At 38.5% G+C, this 19,333-nt stretch overlaps 1 pseudogene; it reads right to left on the bottom strand.

The window, feature by feature from the left end:
• Positions 1-1,562: 1,562 nt before the first annotated feature.
• LOC129666305 (40S ribosomal protein S4, X isoform-like) lies at positions 1,563-17,141 on the bottom strand (annotated as a pseudogene).
• Positions 17,142-19,333: the final 2,192 nt, after the last annotated feature.

Here is a 19,333-nt window from a genome sequence, read left to right as displayed (position 1 = left end):
TCATGTCACACTGAGTGGCTTACAAAGGACAAGAGTAATGAAAGCAACCACTTTGAACAAGAACAAAAGAAAACAAATTAATTTTGAGAAGCAAAAAAACAAGATCTTCTTTTTCTTTCTGTTTTCTCACAGTTAAAGCCTCACAATAATTTTTGAAAAGCTCATAGGCATGAAGCTATAACCTGCAGTGGCTACTTGCCTCAGTGTTTGCCTCTCCTGTGTGTCTTTCAGAGTCCTGCCTTCAGTGACCTCCCAAGAGCACCCTCTTGTCGGGCAGAAGCCAAGCCCTTCTGCTCATCCACCACTGCAGTCAAGGACTGGATAGTAGGGAAGAAAAAGGCTCCATTTATGCATTTCAGGAAATGGTTAAATGGTAACTTCCATTCCTGTGTGGGAACATTATCTAATGATACCAAGACAGGAACCAACCTGAGTGACTGGTAGTTTGACAAAGCAGAAAAAGGCACTGGTTTTTAAGTATTTAACAAAACTTGAGATTTCAGCACGGCCTGAAATTGAAGAAGTTATCTAGGTGTCTAGAAATCTTATGTCCTTATAGTCAACAGGAAATGTATATATTAATATTGCCAGGAAACACAGGCATACTATCAGTTGGGAAGAAGCCTGTGAGGTCTGTGAGAATCATGGCTCTATTAGCTAATTAAATGTCTGCCTATGTTCTCCTTTGGTAAATTAGGCAATGCTGTTGCCATTTATAGAATTGTTTGAGTATTGAAAGATTTAAGCTATAAAAACTGTTTGGCAGGGTTAATTGCCAAGTAATACGTGAGTAAATGCAAAAAGAGAGGGGGTTCACATATTATTGTATGACTGACCGTACCCAGGGTACTGTCATATTTTCTGAGATCTTACATGTCTCAATACTGTTAACCTTTCCTGCCATCTCTGCAACACACAAGGACTTCTTTCCCAGTTCTGTTACTCTGAGTGTGGACATTCACCACGTCAGGTGTGTGTTTCCTATAATGAACACTCAGGCTCCCATCTTTCATCCTTCCATTTATTAAATGTAAAGTCTACTCAGTATTTCTAGAAGCTCACTGAAATACTACCTTAGCACTGGTATTTGGGAACCTTTTCTAGTGAGATAAACACATCTATTCACCCTGGATATGACATAGTCCACAGACAAAAGAAAGCATTTCACCCAAGTCTAACGTAGTGAATCATTTAGTTGGTTCTACTTACAGAAACATGGGTGAGGGGCTAATTACAGGAGTGTGAACCACTTACGGGCAGATTAGACAAAGAAGAAAAGGCCCTTTCCCAAATCATTAATCATTTACATATCCTCATGGCCTCGCCACACCAACTGATAAGTGTCTATATATATTCTAGGGGATTGTAGAATATTTTACTACCCCATGAGAAAATGTTCATGAACCCAATCTTGTACAAGTCTTCCTCTCTGTCCCTCTCTGTTCCTCTTCTTCTCCTTTCCACCCTCCTCCCTTCATCATTCTGTTTAATCTAGGACATCACCATGAAAAGCTTGTAGTGAGAATGTGGATACTTCTCCAGCATGTCTCCTAGAGACCATCTCACCCCCTGCTCTGTTTAGCTGCTAGCCTCTTGTCTCTCTCTTGAGCAATGGTGAGGTGGATTCCTTTTCCTCGGGGAACAGAATTCCATGGTTTGTTGCCCTTGTCAATAATAAAAATGCTGGAAATCCAAGTGTCAAAGCTGTTACCATTGGCATCTTTCACATGAACTGCAACAAAAGAGCTGGGATGTCTCTCTCTGTTGGTCATCACACCAATTCTTCCCAAGTTAGCACTTCCCGTCACCATACACAAGCTGCCGTTGTCAAACTTGATGAAGTAGGTTACTTTTCCTGTCTCCAAATCAGTTTGGATGGTGTCATTCACTTTGATGAGGGGATCAGGGTAGCAAATGACCATCATAGGTCACCAGATGCTAGATTTCCTTTGTGTCCACAAAAATCTTTCTCCCTTTGCACTACTTGTACTTGGCCTCCTCAGGTATAATATGATGAAGAGCAAAGTGCTCCTTGGTGTCATAGATCAGACAGAAGTTCTCCTCCAATCTTGTTAGTACTGATGGCATCCAGACACCCAGCAGGGTAGGTTATATCAGTCTTGACTTTGCCATCAGTCTTAATGAAGCGCTGCATGCAAATCTCTTTCACTTCATCTCCAGTCAGGGCATACTTGAGTCTGTTCCTAGGGAAATGATCAAAGGCAGACATTCCCTTGGCTTGTGAAGACCAATGGATCCAGGAGAAGCAAAATCGCCAGTCAATTTAACCAGTATCCAATGTTTTAGAGCTACTAAATGCTTCAAATGTTTCTTTTTTTCTCTCTCTCTTTTTAAAAAGTTGCTTATTTATTAATTAAAATTTGTACCCCGCTGTAGCCCCTTCCCTCATCTCCTCCTAGTCCCACCCACCCTCTGTCTTCTCCGCCTGTGCCATTTCCTTGTTTCAGATGTTTTTTAGAACCACAAGCTATGGCAGTGCTAGGAACCAAATGAGTTGTACAAGTCTCTTGTTGGAAATTATAGAATCCAAGTCAACAATGGAAATATTATGCCTGCATGTCAGCATTCTATATCCCAAGTTCTCTGCGGTCTGATATACAGCATCCAGAGATCCTATTTCAACATAAAACCTAGCACAGATTCACCAGGAAACTAGATATCTATAAAGTTAAAAAAAATTGCAAAAAATCATATATTTTCAATGTAATAGCACAGCCATTAGATAATTCAAGAATGCTGTATGATTGCCATTAATTGCTAGACAGAGTTGTCTAGTCTTTTTTTTATCCTACAAGGTTTCATTACAAATCTTCTTAAAGATTCTAGATATGGATTTCTATAAAAGCACAGATAAGGAACTTGTTATGATAAAATGAGATTTTGAGGTAACGATTGCTACTTTTAGAAGGAACCATTCAGCTTTACAACTCTGATAAAGCCATAGGAATTTTTGAGAATGTTGTCAAATTTAGAGACCCTTTTTTTTCATATATAACCTATATAATTTTTTTTTACTTTCTTTCCTCCTTTCTATTTATTTTTATTTTTATTAATTACACTTTATTAATTTTGTATCTCCCAATAAGCCCCTCCCTCCTTCTCTCCCAATCCCACCCTCCCTCACCTTTATGCATGCATGCCCCTACCCAAGTCCCACTGATAGGGGAGGTCCTCCTCTCCTTCTTTCTGATCTTAGTCAATCAGTTCTCATCAGCAGTGGCTGCATTGTCATCTTCTGTGGCCTGGTAAGGATGCTCCCCCCTCACAGGGAGGTGATCAAAGAGCAGGCCAATCAGATTATGTCAGAGGCAGTCCCTCTTCCCATTACTAGGTAACCCACTTGGACATTGAACTGCCATGGGCTACATCTGTGCAGGGGTTCTAGGTTATCTCCATAAATAGCCCTTGGTTGGATTATGAGTCTCTGGGAAGTTCTCTGTGTTCACATTTTCTTGTTCTGTTGCTCTCCTTGTGGAGTTCCTGTCCTCTCAAAATCTTGCTATTTCCCACTTCATACCTAAAATTCCATTCACTCTGCCCAACAGTTGGCCATCAGGCTCAGCATCTGCTTTGATAGTCTGCAGGGCAGAGGGTTTCAGAGGCCCTCTGTGGCAGGTTCCTAGGTTGTTTCCTCTTTTATTCTTCATGCTTTCAGATGTGCCCTCTGTAGCAGGTTCCTAGGTTGTTTCCTGTTTTCCTCTTCTTCTTCTGATGTTCATCCTCTTTGCGTTTCAGGATGGGGATTGAACATTTTAGTAAGGGTCCTCTCTTTTGCTTAGTTTGTTTAGATGTACAGATTTTAGTGGGTTTATTCTATGTTGTGTGTGTATATGAGTGAGTATATACCATGTGTTTCTTTTTGCTTCTGGGACAACTCACTCAGGATGATCCTTTCCAGGTCCCACCATTTACCTGCAAATTTTATGATTTCTTTATTTTTCATTGCTGAGTAATACTCCATTGTATAGATGTACCACAGTTTCTGCATCCATTCTTCAGTTGAGGGGCATTTGGGCTCTTTCCAGCTTCTGGCTATTACAAATAAAACTGCTACAAACATGGTTGAGCAAATGTCCTTTTTGTGTACTTGAGCCACTTTTGATATATACCTAGGAGTAGTATGGCTGGATCGTGCGGAAGCGCTATTCCTAGTTGTCTGAGAAAGTGCCAGATTGATTCCCAGAGTGGTTGTACAAGTTTACATTCCCACCAGCAGTGGAGGAGGGTTCCCCTTTCTCCACAACCTCTCCAGCATGTGTTGTCCCTTGAGTTTTTCATCTTGCCATTCTGATGGGTGTAAGGTGAAATCTCAGGGTTGTTTTGATTTGCTTTTCCCTAATGGCTAATGAGGTTGAGCATTTCTTTAAGTGCTTCTCTGCCATTCGATATTCCTCTACAAAGAGTTCTCTGTTTAGCTCTGTTCCCCATTTTTTAAGTGGATTACTTGGTTTGCTGCTTTTCAGCTTCTTTAATTATTTATATATACTGGATAAGAGTCCTTTGTCAGATTAAGGGTTGGTGAAGATTCTTTCCCAATCTGTAGGCAGTCGCTTTGTTTTGATGACAGTGTCCTTTGCTTTACAGAAGCTTTTCAGTTTCATGAGGTCCCAGTTATTGATTGTTGGTCTTAGAGCCTGTGCTGTTGGTGTTATGTTCAGGAAGTTTTCTTCTGTACTAATGAGTTCTAGGGTATTCCCCACTTTTTTTTCTAGCCGATTTAATGTGTCTGGTTTTATGTTGAAGTCTTTGATCCACTTGGACTTCAGTTTTGTGCAGGGTGATAAGTATGGATCTATTGTCATTTTTCTACATGTGGACATCCAGTTGGACCAGCACCATTTGTTGAAGATGCTATCTTTTTTCCATTGTATGGTTTTGGCATCTTTGTCAAAAATCAGGTGTCCATAAGTGTGTGGGTTTATTTCTCGGTCTTCTGTTCAGTTCCATTGATCCACCATTCTGTTTCTGTGCCAGTACCATGCGGTTTTTATAACTGTTGCTTTATAGTACAGCTTGAGATTAGGCATGGAGATACCTCCACAAGATCTTTTATTGTAGAGAATTGTTTTAGCAATTCTGAGTTTCTTGTTATTCCATACGAAGTTGAGAATTTTTCTTTCCAGGTCTGTAAAGAATTGTGTTGGCTATTTGATGGGAATTGCATTGAATCTGTAGATTGCTTTTGGTAAGATGGCCATTTTTACTATGTTAATCCTGCCAAGCCATGAACATGGGAGATCTTTCCATCTTTTCATATCTTCTTCTAATTCTTTCTCCAGAGACTTGAAATTTTTTTCATACAATTCTTTGACTTGCTTGGTTAGGGTTACACCAAGGTACTTTATGTCATTTGTGGCTATTGTGAAGGGTGTTGTTTCCCTAATTTCTTTATCAACCCTTTTGTCATTTGTATACAGGAGGGCTACTGATTTTTTTTAAGTTAATTTTGTATCCGGCCACTTTGCTGAAGGTGTTTATCAGCTGTAGGAGTTCCCTGGTAGAGTTTTTGGGGGTCACTCAAGTATACTATCATATCTTCTGCAAATAGTGATAATTTGACTTCTTCCTTTCCAATCTGTATCCCCTTGATCTCCTTCAACTGTCTTATTGCTCTAGAAAGGACTTCTAGCACTATGTTGAAGAGATATGGAGAGAGTTGGCAGCCTTGTCTTGTGTCTGATTTCAGTGGGATTGCTTTAAGTTTCTCTCTGTTCAGTTTGATGTTGGCTATAGGCTTGTTTTATATAGTCTTTACTATGTTTAGATATGTGCCTTATATCCATGATTTCTCCAATACTTTAAACATGAATGGATGGTGGATTTTGTCAAATGCTTTTTCAGCATCTAAGGAGATGATCATGTGGTTTTTCTCCATCAGTTTGTTTATGTGGTGGATCACATTGATGAATTTCCACATATTGAACCACCCCTGCATACCTGGGATGAAGGCTACTTGGTTGTAGTGGATAATATCTTTTATGTGTTCTTGGATTCGGTTTGCAAGTATTTTGTTAAGTATTTTTGCGTCAATGTTCATAAGGGAGATTGGCCTGAAATTCTCTTTCTTGGTTGAATCTTTGTGAGGTTTAGGTACCAAGGTGATTGTGGCTTCATAGAATGAAGTTGGTAATGTTCCTTCTGTTTCTATTTTGTGGAATAGTTTGAAGAGAATTGGAGTTAGCTCTTCTTTGAAGGTCTGGTAGAATTCTGCGCTGAAGCCATCTCGTCCTGGGCTTTTTTTGGATGGGAGACTTTTGATGACTGCTTCTATTTCTTTGGGGGATATAGGACTATTTAGTTGATTTGCCTGGTCCTGATTCAGCTTTGGTAAGTCAAATCGATCAAGAAAATTGTCCATTTCCTTCAGATTTTCAAATTTTGTGGCATATAGACTTTTGAGGTAAGTCCTGATGATTGTTTGGATTTCCTCAGTGTCTGTAGTTATGTCCCCCTTTTCATTTCTGATTTTATTGATTTGGGTGGTGTCTCTCTGCCTTTTAGTTAGCTTGGCTAAGTGTTTGTTGATCTGTTGATTTTTCTCACAGAACCAGCTCTTGGTTTCATTGATTCTTTGAATTGTTTTATTTGTTTCTAATTGATTGATTTCAGCCCTGAGTTTGATTATTTCCAGCCGTCTACTTATTTTTGGTGTGTCTGCTCCTTCTTTTTCTAGGGTTTTTAAGTGAGCCATTAAGTTGCTTGAATGAGCTCTCTCAAAGTTCTTCTTGAAGGCACTTAGTGCTATGAACTTTCCTCTTAGCACTGTTTTCATTGTGTCCCACAACTTTGGGTATGTTGTGTCTTCATTTTCATTGAGTTCTAGGAAGACTTTAATTTCTTTCTTTATTTCTTCCCTGACCCAGCTGTCATTTAGTAACAAGTTGTTCAGTTTCCATGTGTGTGTAGGCTTTTTGCTATTTCTGTTGTTGTTGAATTCCAGCTTTATTCCATGGTGATCAGACAGGATACAAGGGATTATTTCAGTCTTCTTGTATCTGTTGAGGCTTGCTTTGTGATCAACTATATGGTCTATTTTGGAGAAGGTTCCATGAGGTGCTGAGAAGAAGGTAAATTCTTTTGTGTTTGGGTGTAAAGATCTGTAAATGTCTGTTAGGTCCGTTTGATTCATGACCTCTGTTAGAGACATTGTTGCTTTGTTTAATTTCTGTTTTGTTGACCTGTCCTTTGTTGAGAGTGGGGTGTTGAAGTCTCCCACAATTAATGTATGGGGATGGTGTCCCTGGCAGGAAGAAACCCTAGAGCGGGGGGGATCATCAGGTCTAACGCTCAGGACATCCAGCACCAAAAGACTTTCTGGATTCACGCAGACTCTAGGCTCTAGCTTTCTAAAGCAGGCAGGAGCGCTGTGCTCAGCTGCCATTATTGAGTACCCCTAGGGCACTGGGGTACACAGCTGCATCCTCAGACCTACAAAAACGAGAGAGCCATTACAGCAGCCCTCAGATACTGTGCCAAGGATCAACCAGTTATCCCTAGCTAGACTGACAAAACTGTGGGAATCCCTGGTCCTTCAAGAGGGCTGCACCCACAGCGTTAGGACCAGAGCAGTGCCCACAGCCGACATCCCAGACAGGGACACACAGCTTCCAGTCAAGAATGAGGCACCCAGCCTTCATACCAGAGGGGAGCCCTCAGTTACCAGCCTCCAGACCAGAGCGGTGCCCCCAGGCGCAACTCAGCCTAGGTGCACATTCTCCAGGCCCAGAGCGGAGCATTCAGCCTCTGGCCCAGAGATTTGCTGGGCGCTCCTCTCACTTTCCCGGACAGAAATGTGTGCCCCAGGAAAACAGACTGAGTTTCCCTGTTGGGAGAAAACCCCACAGCTAGGGAATCAGCAGGTTCTTCAAGAGGGCTGTACCTGGAAAGCTGTAACAACAGCAGCAGCTCACTAAATTTATAACGAGAAACCCAGCAGTGGGGCAGCTGTCTTGAGAACTTCTATGGGTAAGAGGAGAGCCCCCCTTGCCTAACAAAGACCACAGCTACTATTCAGGTCTATACATCTGAGGTGAGCAGTGGCAACTCCTGAGAAACACCGGCCATACAATGACCATACCCAAAAAGCAGAGGAGGACTCCTTCAGGAAAAATCATCTTGCAGCCAAGGGGATACTCCCTACCTCAGGACTCCAGGAAGCACAGAAACTAACAGCTAACACCTAAAACAGCCCCATGGGTAGAGGTCAGCCCAAAAGCTCAACCAACAAAAGACAGAGCAACATGGCATCTCCAGAACCCAGCAATCCAGGGGTGAACAGCCCTGGACAATGCTGCATAATAGAAAATCAAGATGACCTTACATCTATGCTGATGAAGAGGGTAATAGAGGAAACAAATAAAATACGTAAAGAATTAGAGGAAGATAAAACCAAACAGATCATGGCTATCCGTAAAGAAATGGAGGAAGTTAAAGACAAGCAGATTATGGCCATCCATGAAGAAATACAGGAAGATGCAGCCAAACAGTTTGCGGCCTTCAGAGAAGAAATAATTAAATCACTGAAAGAAATAAAAGGAACAGAGTTGAAGGAACTAAAAGAAAAAGAGGAAAATACAATCAGACAGGTGAAGGAAGTAAACAAATAAACTCAAGACCTGAAGATAGAACTGGAAAAATTAAAGAAAACACAAATGGAGGAAATAATGGAGAGGAAGAATTATGGAAGAAAACAGGAACTACAGAGGTAAGCATAACCAACAGAATACAAGAAATGGAAGAAAGAATCTCAGGTGTAGAAGATACAATGGAAGAAATCGATGTATCTGTCAAAGAAAATGTTAAATCCAAAAAATTCCTGACACAGACCGTCCAAGAAATCCAAGACAATATGAAAAGACAAAACCTAAGAATAATAGGTATAGAGGAAAAAGAAGACTCCCTTCTCCAAGGCCCAGAAAATATTTTCAACAAAATCATTGAAGAAAATTTCCCCAAGTTAAAGGAGAAGCCAATAAGGATACATGAGGCCTACAGAACACCCAACAAATTTGACCAGAAAAGAAAATCCTCCCGCCACATAATAATCAAAACAGTAAGTATACAGAACAAAGAAAAAATACTAAAAGCTGCAAGGGAAAAAGGCCAAGTAACATATAATGGCAAACCCATTAGAATCACACCTGACTTTTCAACAGAGACTATGAAAGCTAGAAGGGCCTGGACAGATAGCATGCAGACCCTAAGAGAACACAGATGTCAACTGCTACTATACCCTGAAAACTCTCAGCCCTCATAGATGGAGAAAACAAGATATTCAATGACAAAAACAAATTTCAACAATACCTACACACAAATCCAGCATTACAGAAGATACTGGAAGGGAAAATACAACCCAAGAAAATTAGCTTCTGTCAAGAAAACACAGAAAATAAATAACCCTATTACAGTAAAACAAAAAGCAACCAAGCACAGAACCTATGACCACAGCCAACATCATAATCAAAGGATCTAATAGCCACTGGTCATTAATCTCTCTCAACATCAATGGACTCAACTCTCCAATAAAAAGACACAGATTAACAGAATGGATACGTAAACAAAACCCAGCAATCTGTTGCATACAAGAAACACACCTAAGGCACAAAGATAGATATTACCTGAGGTAAAGGGTTGGAAGACGACTTTCCAAGCAAATGGACCCAAGAAGCAAGCAGGAGTAGCCATTCTAATATCTGATAAAATAGACTTTCAACCAAAATTAATAAAAAGAGATGGGGAAGGACACTTCATACTCATCAAGGGAAAGTTCCACCAGAAAGACATCACAATCCTGAATATCTATGCCCCAAATAATAGAGCACCCACATTTGTTAAAGAAACATTGATAACATTTAATAACCTATATAATTTGAGGAGTATTTTCTAAATACTCACCTTTCACTTTAAATAGTTCCCAGATTTTGCAGCCAACATACAAACAGCTTTCTTTGTACTGAATGGGTTCAGATATATACACAGGTGGGTACTGAGCTATTTCTACTCAGATGGCCAATTACTTATTTATTGACTAAAATAATATGATTATATATACATATATATATATATATATGTAATACATATATATATATATACATACACACACACAGAGATATAATCACTTGAAAGCAAATTAGATATATTCTTAAATTTTTTTTTTCTTTTCTTTTTTTATTTTTTTTCTTTTTAGTTACATTTTGTTAACTCTGTGTCCCAGCTGTATCCCGCTCCCTCATTCCCTCCCCAACCCCACACTCCCTCCCTGGTCTCCTCCCTGCCCCTTTCCAAGTCCCCTGATAGGGGAGGACCTCCTCCCCTTTCATTTGACCCTGTTTTATCAGGTATCTTCAGGGCTGGCTGCAAAGTCCTCCTCTGTGGCCTAACAGACTGCTCCTCCCCGGGGGGGGGGGGTGTCAAACAGCCTGCCCTTGAGATCCTGTTAGAAATAGTCCGTGTACCCCTTACTTTGGAAAACTACTTGGTTACTGAGCTACCACAGGCCACATTCGAGCAGAAGTTCTAGGTTATATCCATAGATGGTCCTTGGTTGAGTGTCAGTCTCAGAAAAGACCCTGTGCCCAGATATATTTGGTCCTTGTAGAGCTCCTATCCTTTCCATATCATACTAACTTCCCTTCTTTCATATGATTCCCTGCACTCTGCCGAGGGTTTGGTTATGAGTCTTAGTGTCTGCTTTGAAACACTGCTAGGTAGAGTCTTTCAGATGCCTTTTGTGGTAGACTCCTGTCATAAGTTCAATGCACATCCCATTTGTCTTTCTAAATGAGGATTAATCACCTTCGCTGTGTCCACTTTCATGATTATCTTCTTTAGGTGTGTAGATTTCATTATGTTTATCATGTCTTGTAGGTCTATATAAGCGAGTATATACCAAGTTTGTCTTTCTCCTTCTGGGATACTTCACTCAGAGTGATCTTTTCTAGATCCCACCACTTGCCTGCAAATTTCATGATTTCCTCCTTTTTGATTGCTGAGTAGTATTCCACTGTGTAAAAATACCACAATTTCTGTATCCATTCCTCCGTTGATGGACATCTGGGTTGTTTCCAAGTCCTGGCTATTACAAATAAAGCTGCTATGAACATGGTTGAACAAATGTCCTTGTTGTGTACTTGAGCAAATTTTGGGTATATACCTAGGAGTGGTATAGCTGGGTCTTGAGGTAGCACTACTCCTAGTTGTCTGTTAAATTAACTCTGCTTAGATTGTCCAAATGCTCATGGTCACACAAAGGGGAGTGTGGTGAATATAAAACAGTGTGCAGCAAGCTATACCAACTGCTCATAAAGCATCATGGTTTTGAATTCTGTGAACATGTTTCTAGGACTCCATTCAAGGCTAAGGTGGATACTTAAGTGTCTAGCTTATTGGCTATGTCTTATTTCTTCTGTGGGACTCAGTCAACTTAGTGACATATGATTTCTTGAGGATTTCAGAGTCTTTCCTGCATGGGATTCAAATCCACATTTTAAACTTTGGCTCTATTCTACCTCCTCATTTCTTCTTTTTTACCTCACAGTCAAAAAAAATCACACTTTCCATTTCAAGTATATTGGTAAGCCCACCTTCCTAACATGCCTTTCTTTGTAATTGAAATCTTCCCTCCTCTCACTTCTGAACTTCTTATCAGAAAAATTACAACTGTTCAAAAATTCTGGCTTTGATTCTTACTTCAAGCACATGAAAATACACATTCTTATTCAATATACTGAAAATACTTTTTTCTTGATCACCCATACACAATTTTCTAAATTTAAATGCTTCTTTAACTTCTGGATATTTAAAATTTCAGCACATTTTTTTGGTATGGATTTTTGAAGGTTATAATTATAATATGTTGATATCTTAAATCTACATCCATACATGGCATCTAGATCGCAGTCCCTGTTTGAACACATGATCCAGTGAGATTGCTAATATAAGGTTTGCAGATCTTTGGACGTCCTCCTTCCATTTATTCTGCCACCTGCTGGGATCCAAGCACTCACTGTGATGTTTCCCTCACCGAGTAGGTGAAAATAAATTTTCTATCCACATACAGGACACTATGAGAGCCAAGACTCATTAATTGTGTTAAGTGAGACTCAGAGTGGAGTATCAAACATTAGCTTTAAATCAAATTTAGCAAATGTGACTGGAGTTCTCAGGAGGAAAAAACTCTTTGAATCTTAAATAATATAGCTGTCAGGAATCACATGGAAAGATACATTTCTCATCAGATATGTGCAGAGATGAAATCCAAAGAGTAAGCTGTCAGAATAGACAAGAAAAAAAAGCTGTTGATTGGCCCTTGAACAAGTTAATTTCTTTTGAAACACTATTGGAGTTTCCTTTTTAAATGGATTCATTTTCCTTGGGCTGAACAACCAAACTCATACAAATAACCAAGTTAATTCCAAAGCTTGAATACAGGGAAGATATTTTACTTATTGCTGAATCTTTCTTTATTTACTCATTTATTTAAAAGCATGAAACAGCAAAATATACCTGCATCAGCATTCTTAGTAAATCACCACACCCAGTCTCTGATAAACACTTTTATTATTCATGTTCAAGAAAGATTCAGCTCATCCCTTAAAACAATTCTAGTTCATTCTGACTCTTTCAATAGGAATCAGTATGCAAAGTCATGGACTAGGGAACAATACTAGAGGAACAAGTAGTTTAGAAAAATGATTTAAATGAACAAGTGTTCTCACCATTGTGAATAACACAGAGAAGCCCATCTACAAATGAAAGAATAATGAAAATATGCTACATATACACAAAGATAAAAGTAAAATGTCTTTTATATGCAGTTTTTGCCTATGTGTTATATATATGTATGTATGAGATAATTCAAAATTGTTTTTCAGAATTTCATACATGAGTACTGTATGTCTGTATTTATATCATTTCCACCCAGATATCTTAGCCAACCAGCCCTTGCCATGTCCCTCTACATATCCCAAATTTATGACTTTTCAAATTATTACTATTACCAACACACACACACACACACACACACACACACACACACACACATATAAATACAGCCTACTGAATCCATTTAGTGTTGTTTATGTTGCTCCTATCAATATGTCGTATGGCTGACTGCTTGTGATCAGATAACATATTGAGAGGTTCATCCTTAAGGAAGACCAAGTTTCCTTCTCTAGCACTCATTAATTGCCTGTGGCTCTTCATCTAGGGGTAGGACCCTGTGATATTTCTTTTATCCACATTGGCATGTCAACTGGTGGTGTCATTATGCAGTTCTCGTTTAAGCCATAATATTGTTGAGATTTTATGGGTGATACTTTCTTGTTGCATATAAAAGATATCTTCAACCTCTAGTTCTTATATTTTTCCACGTCCTCCTCCATGATGTTCCCTGAACCTCAGGTACATAGCTTGTGTTGTAAATTTAACAGTTGGGGTTACACAATCATTTGTTCTCTGCATTTTCACCAGTCACGAGTTTCCATATATAGCAATCCATGTGCTCTAAAAACTTCTTTGATGAGAACTGATAGACTAAGATCAGAAAGAAGAGGAGAACCTCCCCTATCAGTGGACTTGGGGAGTGGCATGCATGCAGAAAGGGGAGGGAGGGTAGGATCGGGAGGGGAGAAGGGAGGGGCTTATGGGAGGATACAAAATGAATAAAGTGTAATTAATAAAAAAAAACTTCTTTGATGAAAATTGATATTTACAAATATTTGTGAGTACAAAGACAAATGTTTAGATTGCAGTTAGAAATTCTACTGCTTTATGATTATGACAGTAGCAGGTTGCATTAATGGGTCCAAGATCTCCCCAGTCACAGGTAGTTGGCTAGGTTTAAAGAATCAGGCATGAATTCTTACCTACAGTGTGGGTGAGTCCTTAAATCTTCAGCCTTAACTCTCTCAGACTCCCCAAACCAACCTCTCAAGAGAATGTTCTCTATGTCTGACATACAAATATACACATGCACACAGACACTTACTATGCAGACTATATTTGTTTTCAAGTAAACACAATTTAATATGTTTCCTAATGTCCTTTTCAAATATTCTTAGTATTGCTTATTTCTCTCCCCTCCTTTTTGCTGTGCACTAGTCCCTCTTTCTGCCTCCCAGTTATATCCCCATCCTGTTTTTTCCATTTTATTTTTCATAGCACTTGTGCCCCCTTATTTAGAACTCCCTCTACCACTGTTCTTTTCTATTCTTATTTAGAAATCTCTCTACCACTGCCCTTTTTCATTCTTATTTAGATCTTCGTCTACCACTGCCCATTTTTATTCTTCTCGGTTTTGTAAGAATTTATACATCCATAGTTAAAGATTCAGAACAGGGATCCATAAATAACAGGGCATGAGGTATTTGTGTTTCCTGGTTAGGTTACCTCACTATAATATTTTCTCATTTCATCTGTTGATCTCCAAATTTAGTGATTTCATTTTTACAGCTGAATAATATTCCATTGTGTATATGCACTTTATTTCCAATATCCCTTCATTTGTTGATGGGCATTTTGGTTCTATTCACAATGGGGAGGACTTGCTCACTTTATACCATTTTTCTAAATTACCTAAATTTCCCTAGTATTGTAGCCTATCTTGCAACTTTGCCTACTGATCCCTATTGAAACAATCACCAGGAACTAGAGTTGTTTTAAGAGGTGAGCTGAATCTTTCTTGAATATCAATAACAAAAGTGCTTATCAGATGTTGAGCATGGTGATGTTCATTCATTGGTGGAAGAACATTTTAGGTTGTTTCAATTTCAACTTCCTACTAATACTATAAAGTAGCAATGAACATGGCCGAGTAAGTATCTATGGAGTGGAATATTGTAATGTTGGAAATATGCCACTAAGTTGTATTGATGCACCAAACGATAGATCAACTTTGAGAATTCTCTGCACTGATTTCCACATTAACTCTATCTACTTGGAATTCCCATCAACAGTGAAAGGGTGAACTTATTTTCCTTTATTCTCAACATTATCTGTTGTTCATTATTTCCTTGACTTTTGCAATTTTTACTGGGGTAAGATGAAATCTCAAAGTTCTCTTAAATTTTATTTCTCAATTGCTAAGGATATTGATCTTTTAAAGGTATTTCTTAGCCAATTTTATATTTTAAAAAATCTTAGCACTTACAATCTTTTAATTATAACACATCAAATAACCTTTTATTTTCATGTCTTTGTATTCCCTCTGCAATTATAACTGATATAGAGTTTTCAATGTTTTGACATTTTTTTTAATTCTCAATACTATTACAACTTTTCCTACGGATGACAGAAATCATGTTTGTTTTTAGATTGCTGAAAATACCTATGGTTGTATATTACTGTGCAAAATGAGGATTGCTTTAATTATACATATATTTACGTAAAAAGGCAGGTGATTTGGGGGCTGTCAGGTTTTTTTTTTATGTGTCACTGAACAAAACAATCAGCTTCAGCCTCTGAAGTGATGACATTTAAGGTATTCACTACCTCTTCCAGCTGTGGCTAAATCTTGAGGTAGAATAGCAAGGGAGACTCGTGATCATTAGAGAAATAAGATGGCATGTGCTTCAGCCTGGCACATGATGGAGTTCAGTGGGCTCACAGAGCTGGATGGGTTCAATGTGGCTAATGCCAGTACCTACGAGGTGAAGAGCCCCACAGTGTCAGCTAGGCTGAATCTTGTCTCCTCTTTCTCACTAGGAGTTATGTAATATTTTGCTTAAAGAAATGGTAATCTATAAGGGTTTTCAGCAGAAGAGTGGCAGGATCAGACTTTCACTACAGAGCAAATACACCAAGGAACTGGAGTCTGATTGAACAGAAGCCTGCAGCTTTCATTCTTGCTGGAGGCAAGAATATCAGACACTAGTTAGATGCTTGATGCTACCTGAAGGTAACAAATTGGGAAAATTAAAATAAAATTCAGAGGGCTATTTTTACCTCTCATTTTTCTTTCCTTATGACTCTAACCTGTTGCTTTTTCAAAATCCAGTTTTGGTAAGATTCTCTATATTGCTCCAGATAAGCAACCTCAATGTCCTCTTTACAGGCTGCGCTATAATCACACTGGAGTCCCATAAACACTCCAATGACATCTACACAAAAGGAACTACCCTACTGTGCAGGCTGAAGACTAGCTGACTCGCCACTTTCAAAATCGATGACTCTTCTTTCCTGCATTGACACGTTGGTTTTCGAGCCTGATTCAGGAGAAAATATTCATGTAAGATGTTTCATTAACAGACAGTGCTCTCTTGTTCTTCTCATGTTGTCTCTACTCTTCAATTTACTGGGAAAGTCTAGCAAGCCCAACATGAAACCTAGTGCTTATTCTTGGGAATTGAGAAACTTGGAAGACTACATATAGACATGAGATGGTGAAGAGGAAGCAAAAGCAATTTCAAATCTCAGTGACTCTCAGGTAGTTAAGGGAAGGCAGGTCACCAAAGGTTGCTTTTTTACACAAACATTACTATTTTTAAATGGCTAGCTATGTTGCAGAAAACAAATGTATACTTGAATATACTTACATACTTGAACATAGACAATAATAGATATTTAAGTATAAACATATTTTTCTTCACAGTAGAGATTCCTTGCAGTCTCACAAGCCTCACAATATTAGTTTTTCACTGTTTCAATTAGAATTGTTTTCTTTAATCAAAACACTGATCTTCTTTCATAATTGTAAAAACATCTTTGAACTGTATGCTTTGGACTCTGAAGGTCTGGGTATCATTCACAGGAAGGAAAGGAAACATATTCCTTATAGGCATTGTTATCATATAATCCCAGGGTAGATCATATTTTCCAAGCATGTCAGCCAGCCTGTAACCAATGTTTTTACTTCTACATTGACTCTTTGTTATTAGTTTTGCCCTTGGATGAGACTCTGTTCTCTACCCAAGAACATGTCCTAATTTCTTTCTTTGTTAAGGCATTTTCTATTGTGGTAGATGGCAGTTTGTGATTTCCCCCACACACTTGGCAGATATCCTTATTTCTCATAATGATCACATCCACAGTAGCAATGAATATCAATGATAACAATGTACCTCTTCAGGCGCTTTCCCAAGCTGATGCATCTGCCCTCCTTGAATGACATTCATTACCGCCATGTACCAAGATAATAATACACCAAAGCAAATGATGCCAGCCATTTCTCCATTTTACCAATTACCTCTTGGGCCTTGTTCAAATGGAAACAAAAACACCCTGAGTCCTGAATTAGGTTACTCACCATTGGCAGTTTTCTATGGTGATTCAAAATCCTAATACATAGACTATTCTAAAGTCAGGATGCAAACTTATATCTAGAACTCTAAGCTAACATTATGAATAATAAAGTCCAGCGCTATAAGAAAATTAGATCAAAGAGCTTTTTGAATTGTTATCCCAGGCAAAATCATTACACTTTTAGTGATTAAAGGACGAGTGTGCCCAGACAGGAAAAGCACACTGAAGTGTGTTCAAGAAAGCTACAGGACACCACCTTCAACGGAACCCATGTTTTTTCATGTGAAGAAAATCATATCATAATTTTGTACTTATGAATTGAAAAAGTAACAATGAGGGTTACAAAATGATTTTATATTTGCTATAATCATGTCTCTAATTATTGCTCAGGTGCTTATTGCAGTGTAATTATGATACAAACCTTTTGAGACACAAAAGATGTATAACCCTCACATAGGGAGGAAAACCATTATTTTTCAGTTTCAAAAAGTCAATGTACAAGATGACAAATGAGAGGAAGACTTGGAGGCATGTGCCTGTAAATACTTTGTAACTCAAAGCAGGAAGATAAGGAGTTCAAGTGCAGCCTGTTCTATAGTAGACCATATCTCCCAAAAGAACAGAACAAAACAAAAACACAACACAAAAGCCAAATTGTAAGTAGGAAATAATCATGAGAAAGGAAACAAAATTGTTCAAATAACAACAAAATGAAATTGAAGCTGAGCTGAAGTGTCATAGAGATGATAAGATTTTGTGGAAGGCAGCTGGAGCTCCTGTGATCAAATTACATGCTATTCACCTTGAAAAGGCCAATATTTTGCATTGCCATATGTACCTAATGCACCACACTGTGCCATTTGACATTTGCATATAGTTTAGTATTTGCATATAGTTTAGTGCACATGCATAGAGATATGAGTGTAGATGTATACAAAAGTGTCTCATATATGGCATATAATAGATTCTAAGAATCTATTATGCCAAGAATCACAGTCTGACTTAAAAAATGATCTGGTAATTATAACTCTTAATTACTGATTTATAGGTAGTACAATGCTGGTATTATAATGATAATTAAACATACATTCCAATGTCTGAGAGAATGAATTTTGGAGTTATTATTTTTAAAATAATGAATACAATTCTTTGACAAATATAATAATATTTAGCCATTGTATTCTATTTCAGCAATATTAGACATTACAGACTTAATATTTTGTATGTTGTATGCACTTGCCCAGCTTATATTGGATCTTCCTTGACATCTGACTTCCATCTTAATGAATCTGTATTTATCAACAGTAAGATGTTTTTCCTATTTAATTTATACCTCATTACTATCTTGTCTCCTCCATGGCCTTTCATGCCCCTAGAACTTACCACATTACTCTGAACTTCTTAAAATTCAACTTATGCTTCTACATCTATGTAAGATCATGCGGTATCTATTTTTGTGTGCCTGTTCATTTAGCTTACTATATTATCTCTCAGAATCATGATAGATGTCTTTCTTTAAATAGTACTAAATGCTCTGTTGGTTTGTGTAGACGCCACACTTTAGTAGTTTGCCTATTGATAAGTGACTCCAAGTTTAACTACAGAGACCAATTCTACAATAAACATACTTCTTTTTTTCTTTTTCCTTAATTTTTAAATAAATTACGGTTTATTCACTTTGTATCTAAGCTGTAGCCCCTTCCTCATCCCCTCCCCCCTCATCCCACACTATCTCCCTCATCTCCTCCCATGGCCCTCCCCAAGTTCCTCTGTCCCTAGCCTGTCAGGTCTCATCAGGACTGGCTGCCTTGTCTTCCTTTGTGGCCTAGTAAGGCTGCTCCCCCTTCAGGGGGAGGTGATCAAAGAGCCAGCCACTGAGTTCATGTCAGAGACAGTCCCTATTCCAATTACTAAGGAACCCACTTGGAGACTGGGCTGTATGGGCTATATATGTGCAGGGTTTCTAGGTAATTTCCATGCATGGCCCTTGTTTTAGAGTATCAGTCTCAGAAAAGACCCCTGTGCCCAGATTTTTTCAGTTCTGTTGCTCTCCTTGAGGAGCTCCTGTCCTCTC

The sequence above is a fragment of the Psammomys obesus genome, unplaced genomic scaffold (genome assembly GCF_907164565.1).
Source record: "Psammomys obesus unplaced genomic scaffold, mPsaObe1.curated_primary_1811, whole genome shotgun sequence".
Taxonomy (NCBI): Eukaryota; Metazoa; Chordata; class Mammalia; order Rodentia; family Muridae; genus Psammomys; species Psammomys obesus.
This window is presented reverse-complemented; position numbering and strand designations above follow the sequence as displayed.